This window comes from Vidua macroura, chromosome 4 (assembly GCF_024509145.1).
Source record: "Vidua macroura isolate BioBank_ID:100142 chromosome 4, ASM2450914v1, whole genome shotgun sequence".
In the NCBI taxonomy this organism is placed as follows: Eukaryota; Metazoa; Chordata; class Aves; order Passeriformes; family Viduidae; genus Vidua; species Vidua macroura.
Window position 1 is genome coordinate 59061961 of NC_071574.1, and position 8326 is coordinate 59070286.

Here is an 8326-nt window from a genome sequence, read left to right on the forward strand (position 1 = left end):
GGCACGAGAGCAGTGCTGCTAGCACAGACACAGCAAAACCCAAACACAGTGCTTGCTTCTGGCTTTTAACTTGTTCACATATTTTAAAAATAAAACAAAGATGACAGGCTTCTCTATTTCAGTTCGTGGGTCCCAAGTGGCAGCACTCTCAAGCTCTGTCCCCTCTGCTGAGGTTCCTTGTGTTCCAGATGAAGTCGCTGCTGGCTTTCTATTTCAAACCTCAATTTTCTGAGAATCTCTCTGTATCCCAGCCAGGAAATGCAACCCATACTGAAGTTTAGCATTTTGGATATCATAAATGCAATGAATTACCTGAAAGCAAAATGAGTGGTTTTCAGATTTTTTTTTTTTCTCCTTCAAAAGAAAGATCTGTTTACTACTTTTTTTCCCTCTCTTTCTTCCCTTTTCTCTACTTAAACTTACTAAATTTCATAAAAACAAACATAGCTTTTGCAACAAGTCCTTGGTAGAACAACTAGTGAGACAAAGAAGAAAGGTACAAAGATATTGTAGCTGAAGAAAGGTAAATGTAAGGTTTCAGGAAAAAAAATCCCTGCTCCACCTTAAAATTACATCTTCAAGACTAAAGACAATAGTTTAAACATAGTCATATAATTCTCAGGCGCTAAGGACAGAGGTTTTATGGAGAAGATGAAAAAAAGCAATATTAAAGGAGCAGCAAAGATAAGAAAGGAAATCAAAGTCCTCATTCGTTCCACTGTATTCATTTGCAAAAGAGGAAAAAAGAGAAATAAGCTTAAAGTCCAGAATCAAACTTTAAAATATTGTAAATTCAATTTTCATGGCTTTATGAAAAGTAAAGATAAAAGAAACAAACAAAAAAGCCCTCAAAACTTCTAAGAAGCATTTTGAGCTTAAGGAAATAATAGTTTTTAATGAAAAATGAACAAATGATCTCTTTTTTTATTCTCTTGTGTGAACAATGGACTTGAAAAAATTCCCTACACATTTTATATGTGTTTTATCAATGTTTTTCTTGAACCTGAAGACTTGGGTTCAGCTTTTATTGTTGCTTTTTCTTTTTTGTAGCTTTATTATGACGCTTAAACACAAGTATAACTTTGAAGTTGTTTATTAGTAATTAAATTGCCTTTCTGCATTGTAGCTGACTAGTAGCAGTGATATATTTTGTTGAATGAGAGACACCTCGGTTTCAATTTAGTTTCCATTTATAACCATTTCCTTTGTTGAAAACTGAAACAATAAGTTCACAGTAAATTAATTTTGGCTCCTTTCAGCTCTTCTTGTTGTTTTCACTTTTCCTTTCTCCACTAACAGTTTCAAAATATGAGGCACTATCAAACCATGTATCTTGAATTTCAAAATATTTGCTGTTTTTTTTTTAATTTAAATACATGTTTGAAATCTATTGCTTTATTGCTCAGCCATGCTGGGGTGAGCCTGTTGTCAGCTGCCATGCAGGACCTCTTCCTCCACTGCTAAACCATCGGCGAGGACGTGTCTTCTCCCTCTGCCCCAGCTCATCTTTTCTATTTTTAGAAAATAGCTGGCATTTTTAACTTTCAGTCTTTTTTTATGATGTTGGAGACCCTGTGACCTGGTGTGTAGGAGCAAGGCTTGGCACAGAGACTGCTCGCACACGCCCAGGTTGCAGGCAGCAGTCCCGCGAGTGGGGCGTATCGGGATCCTGTCCAGCTTTCCGTCCATAACTACAAGGGGCTTAACTTCAAAAACTGCCTGGGACCTATGACCTGCTGCTCTGTGAAGTGTTTTGAGACAAGCAGAATATATACCTAACTTCTGAGGGCTGAACTGAGTTCAGTTCAGTAGGGACATCTAAACCACAGTACTAATTTGAGCACCATTTAATAATTACTCCCAGGCATGACTTGGTTTCTGCCCCAGGGATTTGGCTTTTGACTAAGGAAGCAACAAGCCATTGGGCAGTGCACTTGCAGCCCCCAGGAATGGATGATGTCATTTATTCCCAGCCCAGTTCAGGCACACCACAACTGTGTAAGCACTGCAAGCCTCTGGGTGCTTCATTCTACTGCAGCCCTGTGCAATGTTGCCTCACAACCGGAGGCAGCTGGTCATTGCAAATGTCATTTGCCGTACTGGATATTATTGTACATGCATTCACAGATGTTCATGCAGAGTTAAGAAAACAGTTCCCAACATAAGGGTCGCAGTTACAACTGCAATTGTGAATGTGAACACGGAAGCCTTCCCAGGACCCCATGAGCTGTAACACAGATAGAAAAGTACAAGACTCGTAGGGTGAAGTCTGTGTCATGATCAACCACATCAAAAACATAAGAATATTTTTTCTTTTTTTTTTTTTTCCCAGGGAAGTGTAGATCCTTACATATAAATTAGTGTCCTATGTTTCTCATTTATCTTTCCACCCAAGAGATGGGTTGAGCTGTGCTGCCTGCAGGCTGGGAGCGCTGCTCTGCTGGCATGACACTGTGGTTATCTCTGAGACCCTGAGAAAGGAGGTCCCCAGCTGTGATGTAACACAATCTATTAAACTGCTTTGATCAGACCTTGGAAATTGTCTAATTTTACTCACTGCTTAAAAAAAAAAAAAAACAAACCAACTCTCTCTTTTTATATATATGTTTATATATATGTTTATATATATATATATATATATCCCAGTAGCTATTATTTCCAATGTCAGTGTACAGGGGTTTTACAAAGCCCACACTTTATTACTTCATGAGAGATGCCACATAGAGAGTCCATAGGAACCACAAGGCTTAATTTTGCTATCTCATGTAAAGGCTGAGCAATAAGGACTGAAACACTGATGCAGTGGTGATGTAAGACGAAATGGCAGATAAATGTGAACTAGAGAGCATATTCCCCAATGTGGTGTGTCGCCCTGATTTTTAAGATTTTTCTAAAGCCTTCTGAGTTTACATTCTTGTAGAGAACTTTCTTACACTGTAAACAACATATTGTTTTGCATTCCTTCATAGAGGCAGAGAAATTTGATGTACTGGTAGTTTGTCCAGTGTTGTTGGAGAGGTGGCACGTTCACCCTCCAATCCACTGGCACCTTTTGAGTACTATAAATGATTGGAGTCAGAGGAAATAGTCTCTTCATCATGACCATAGCTGTGGTGCATCGTTTTTCCTTGCATCATCTGGTGACAGTGGTGAACTTTCATTATCTTTAGGTAGCTAATCTGGAGATGAATCTGCCATTGCTTGGCTCCATGGAGGTCCAGTTCTACCTAAGGACACCTACACTCTTTCTAGGATGAGCCTGGGGCCACAAGTACCAAAGTGCTTTTGGTGGAGGCATCAAGCTGCCCTGAATGGGTTCAGTCCATGGCTTGATCAGTCCCTGATGGAGGCGGGCTGTGTCCTGCAGCACTACTATGTCCGTGTGCACTCTGGTCCCAGTGGTCCACGGGGATGTATTTGCAGAGGAGCAGCATTAGAACAGAGTCACAGGGGTAATTTGGGGTGGAAGGGACATTTTGTATTCATCTCATCCAACATCTGCTTAAAGCAGGTCTAATCAGCTGGCAGCTATGTCTTCAGTGATCACTATTATTCAGAGGTTTTCATTCCATACAGCACACCTGACCCCCATTACTTCCAAGAGCAAGATGACACAGTGATTATGATCCAGAGGGATTTTGAATCTTTTATCCTAGATAATTACAAACTTGTGGTTGTTGCCAAAGCTGATCACCCAGTTATTTGATTATACTAATTTGGCATGGAAGCCAAAACATTGTACCTCATTTTACAGATGTGGACCTAGGGCACAAGGATGACAATTGCCAGAGATTACAATCTGTGTAATCTCAGAGTAAGAAACTGAGTGGTCATTTCTCAGGGCTGCCATTCTGCATGCTGTCAGCTCTCTGTGCATTCCTGCTATTAGTTGTTAATAGTCACCTTGCTATTACAGATAATTTTTTGAAGCAAGGGGCAAAGTAAGACAGCACTTATGAGATGCCAGCTATGTAATGGGTTCCAGTGCTGAGGCTGAAAGTGGGGGAAAATGAAAAATGCCAACACTGCTGCTGTACATGTGGTAGGCAGCTGTACTAGGGATCATAAAATGAATGATTCTCCTTAGAAAACAGCCCTTCTGACAGTCTAAAATGGGATCCAAATTAAAAAAATCTGGTTCTGGAAATGAGGAAAGATCCCCGTGGTCTTTATTGCTGTCAGTGAGAATTCATATCATAATGATCAAAAACTGTATGAAGATGAGTATTGCTGTAACTTGTTTAAATTGAAGGCCTAGAAAAATATACTTAAGACACCTGCAATCAATTTTAATTTTGAAATTCAGTTCAAACATAAGGAGGGCTTGGGAAGAATTGAAAGGCAAGATAATATTTTCTTGAAAGACAAGAATGCTTATATTTAAATGAGTGGCTCATAAGCATGGCACTCATATTTTGATCTCACATCTAGATTTTGGTGAGTAATGCTATTTTATACATGGTCCCACCATGGTTAAATAAATAACTAAATAAATAAATAAATGGCATGTAGCTGGGAAATGATGTATCACTTCTGCGAAAAAACAAAAAAATATACTATGAGACACAGATGTATGCTAAACTAGTTCTGCTTCCTGGAGGGATCCAGTTAAGCTCCTTTGCAACCCTTATGTGGATGTCCCACATTGCCATCCCCAATTCTAGACACTCTGCTGCATTCCTGCTCCGGCCTGCCAAGCCAGCCAAATTAGGATTGCAGCAATTTCTCACTTGAGGCAAGATTCTAATAACACTAACTCATGTGGTCTCAGCTAGTGTGGGGACTAAGGAAAAATGGGCAAGGACTCAGGATTTGCAATTTCCTGTTGATGCTTCAATCTGCCCATTAAAAAAAGGAAGATTTCTGACTTTTTAGTTTGTAATTTATTTTAATATGTCATTAAAATGTAAAAGGCAAATCTCCTTTTTAAACCTGTAATGTGTAATACCTTGCCTATATAACTTCTGTCTTGAAATCTGAACAGCCAGTTCTTGAGCTGATATCCACCCATACTGCTGCACTGATTGCAAAGGTAGCATATTCAGTTTGCAGCAGCAGAAGTTGAAGCTCTGGCTCAAAACTGTGTGAAAGCATATATATTCCCTTTCTGGTGACATTGGTGCCACTGGAAAATGACTGAGGATCTGACAGCCATCAAGGCTTTATATCCACATCAAAGCTTATCCTTAGGCCTTGAACATACCCCAGGGGGGCTGAACATTTGTTTTTGAATGCTTCACTGAGCTGTATAATTTAGGAACATCAACAACATATAACATTAAAAGCCATCAAAAGAAACTCTCATGCTCAGATATAAATGTCCTGAGCCTGCACTCATGTGATCTTCCATCTGAGAGTCAGAAAGGATTTTTTTATTAAATTGCCTTTCCTCTCAGAGGTCAGACAACATGGATGAATCCTGGAGATGTTTTAAGGCAAGGACATTCACTCTCTTCCATTGTGGGATGTAACTTCAGCCAAAAGCAAAATCTATTTCAAGTACTGCTACTTCATCAGAGGTAGGAAGACAAAATAAACTCCCCAGGAATTAGAGAGCAGGCTTTCTATCAGTAGCTTTTGTCACTTTCCCATCAAAAATCTGCTGCTCACGTACCTTGAACATGATTGCAAAACATTATGTTTAATCTTCTGACAGTTTAAGAAGATGGTCCTTTATGCACAGATCAAGTCTCCCATAAGTTAAATCTATATCCCTTTTTTCTCTATAACCTTGGAAAAAACAAGCGGAAATAAAAATTAGGGCCCCAGAATATAATGTACAATATATATCTGGAAATTTGAAACAACTTTGCTCATTCAAATTCATCAATTTCATCAGGTTTGGAGTGAGGTTGAGGCTATTTCAGACCAAGCTATCAAAAACATCAAAGTAAAATGTTCTTTTCTTGCAATGAGCTGCAATTAATTTCCTTCCTGCAAGCACAAAGCTTTCAGACATGAGGGTATCTCTGACCATCCCTTATGGGTACAGAATGAAGGAAGGCACCTCTTTAACTAGGTAGAGGAGAAGCCACTTACAGTGTACATCACCATTTGAAGCATAGCTCCGTTCTCAAGAAGTAAAGAGCTGTATCACTGGTAAAAGTGAATTGAATGGCATCTCTTCATTTGGGAAAAGGCTTCATGACTGAAAAGCAGACTGCACCACTGCAGAATAAATTGTTTATGGTGCTCCTATTGCATGTAGCTTAAAACTCTTAAAGTGCTACAGGCTTGTCTGGATTGAATTACAAGAGAGACTGATTTGTTAGACAAAAACTAGAATTGCTTCAGCTCTTTTCAAGATCAGTGTTGTTCCAGGTGTCTTCAGTTTTCTTCTCAAACCCATTGTTTTCCAGCTTGCTTTATACATTTTGTGTATAGGAGGGATGGGAATGCAGTAGCTGTAACAGAGCACCAAGGGCTCTGACTCCTGCTCCCACTGCTGCTGCTGCTGCTACTGCTGCTTTCCTCCTGGTTTTCTTCTAGTCTCCTTTTCACTCTTCCCTTTAGCCTACCTGATAATTGGACTTGAAGAGAAGTTCAGTGACATCCTGGTGCATTGTCTAATGCTACCACTTCATAGAAATAATGGAGAAGGATTTCCTGACTGCTCCAACCCCAGAAGATCCTGCTTACAGCTGAAGAGACTGCTAAGGAGAAGGTCACTGGTCATTGCAACAGCATCCCACAGCCTTATCACCATTGCAACGACCCCAACAGAGAGATACATATGAGGTTATTTTGTATTTTCTTACAACCCACTCAGCTCCTGCAATCCAACCTGTAAGTCCAAATGTCCAAAAGCAGTGTGCTATGCCATGGCTGCAGTACAGGTGCCCACACCCCTGGGTGGAAGGGACTTATTCTTGTGTGTGACATCCAGGGGTCAGCCTGTGCCATTGGGTCTCTCTCTGCAGCAGGGGCACTGGCTTATGAGGAATAAGGAGCACTGCAATGTCTACCAGGCAAGGACACCTAATGAAATCCTTATTTTTAGAGATGTAGCTGAACAAATCAGTATAGCTGTTCCTTTGCCATGTAACCAGGTTTAGTGTGCCAATTTGTGCTCCTGGTGTTTCCAGCCTGGCACCACAGGGTGGGGGTCTGTGGGCTGCCAAGGCCCCACACAGGGCCCCCTCCCATTCCTGCAGCTGGTATTTTCTGTTTTGTGGATGCTTTGACAATCCTGCTGCTGGTTGGGATTGCCTTTCCCCCTCACCTTTCATAGGCACTCAAGGCTTATGTTGTTAAGGTCTTTTTAAGGCTACTGTATTGCTATTATTTCACTGCTGCTGTGCATGGCAGACGTGCTGTGGTTGAGTGCCAGCTGCTTGGAGAAGAGCCCTTTTCCATGAACAGCAACACAAGCTATGAGCACTAGGAGCTGGTGGTCTGAAGTGGGTGTCAGCAGAAGCAGGACGTGTATTGGTTGTAGGAGCAGGGTGTGTGTATTTTTTGTAGCTGGATGGATCAATAGCTGTGCTTGTGCTGAAATACAGATGATCTGAGGCTGGCCATGACCTCCAGGGTTAATAAACATAGGGAAACCCAATAATTTTCTCAGTCTAATCTGAAATGGGTTTGGACTCAGGACCCTTCCCATCAGCCATTGTGGAGTGAAGATGCAGTTTCTGTACAAGCCCTGAGCACAGTCCCCACTGCCAGGAGGGGACAGGCTTCTCTGGTGCCAGGTTGCCCTCCAGCCATCACTACCAGGCAGCCAAGGGGAAATAACACTCACAAAAGCAAGAAGGTGTATGCCAGGGTTGCTGCTGAGGCCTGCCTCTGGCACCCATACCACAGAGGGCTGCAGCATCTGTTACACCCAAATAATGTTCTGAAGGGCTAAATAGATAAATATTTGAGTTGTTGATGAAAGGAAACAGTGCCAGACACTTTTGGCCAGCAGAACAGGAATGCATCCCATTGCCTCAGGTTGAAAAGGTTTTGGATGTTTAGGACTTGCAAAAATTAGAGGGAGGAAGCATTAGTAACAATATTTGACACAGATTTGCCTCATTCATAGACAAATTAACCTTAATCATCCAATTTATAAATCAGCTTTAAGTGAAAGACTCCCCCCTTAACCCCCCACTGCTGCATATTTGGTGGATTAAGTTGTTTGGTTTTAGTGATAAATTAGAAACATCTGCTTCCGCTGACAGCCTGGAATGGAGGCGTGCACAGGAACATGGCTGGCTGGGCTGGGCTGCTCTGATGGGGGGATTCTGTGCCAGGCCATGGTCCTGCCCACCTCTGGCCATGGGGTCTGAAAGGATCAGGCTGTCTCCCCTCTGCACTGGGACTCAGCGGGGCAGGGGAG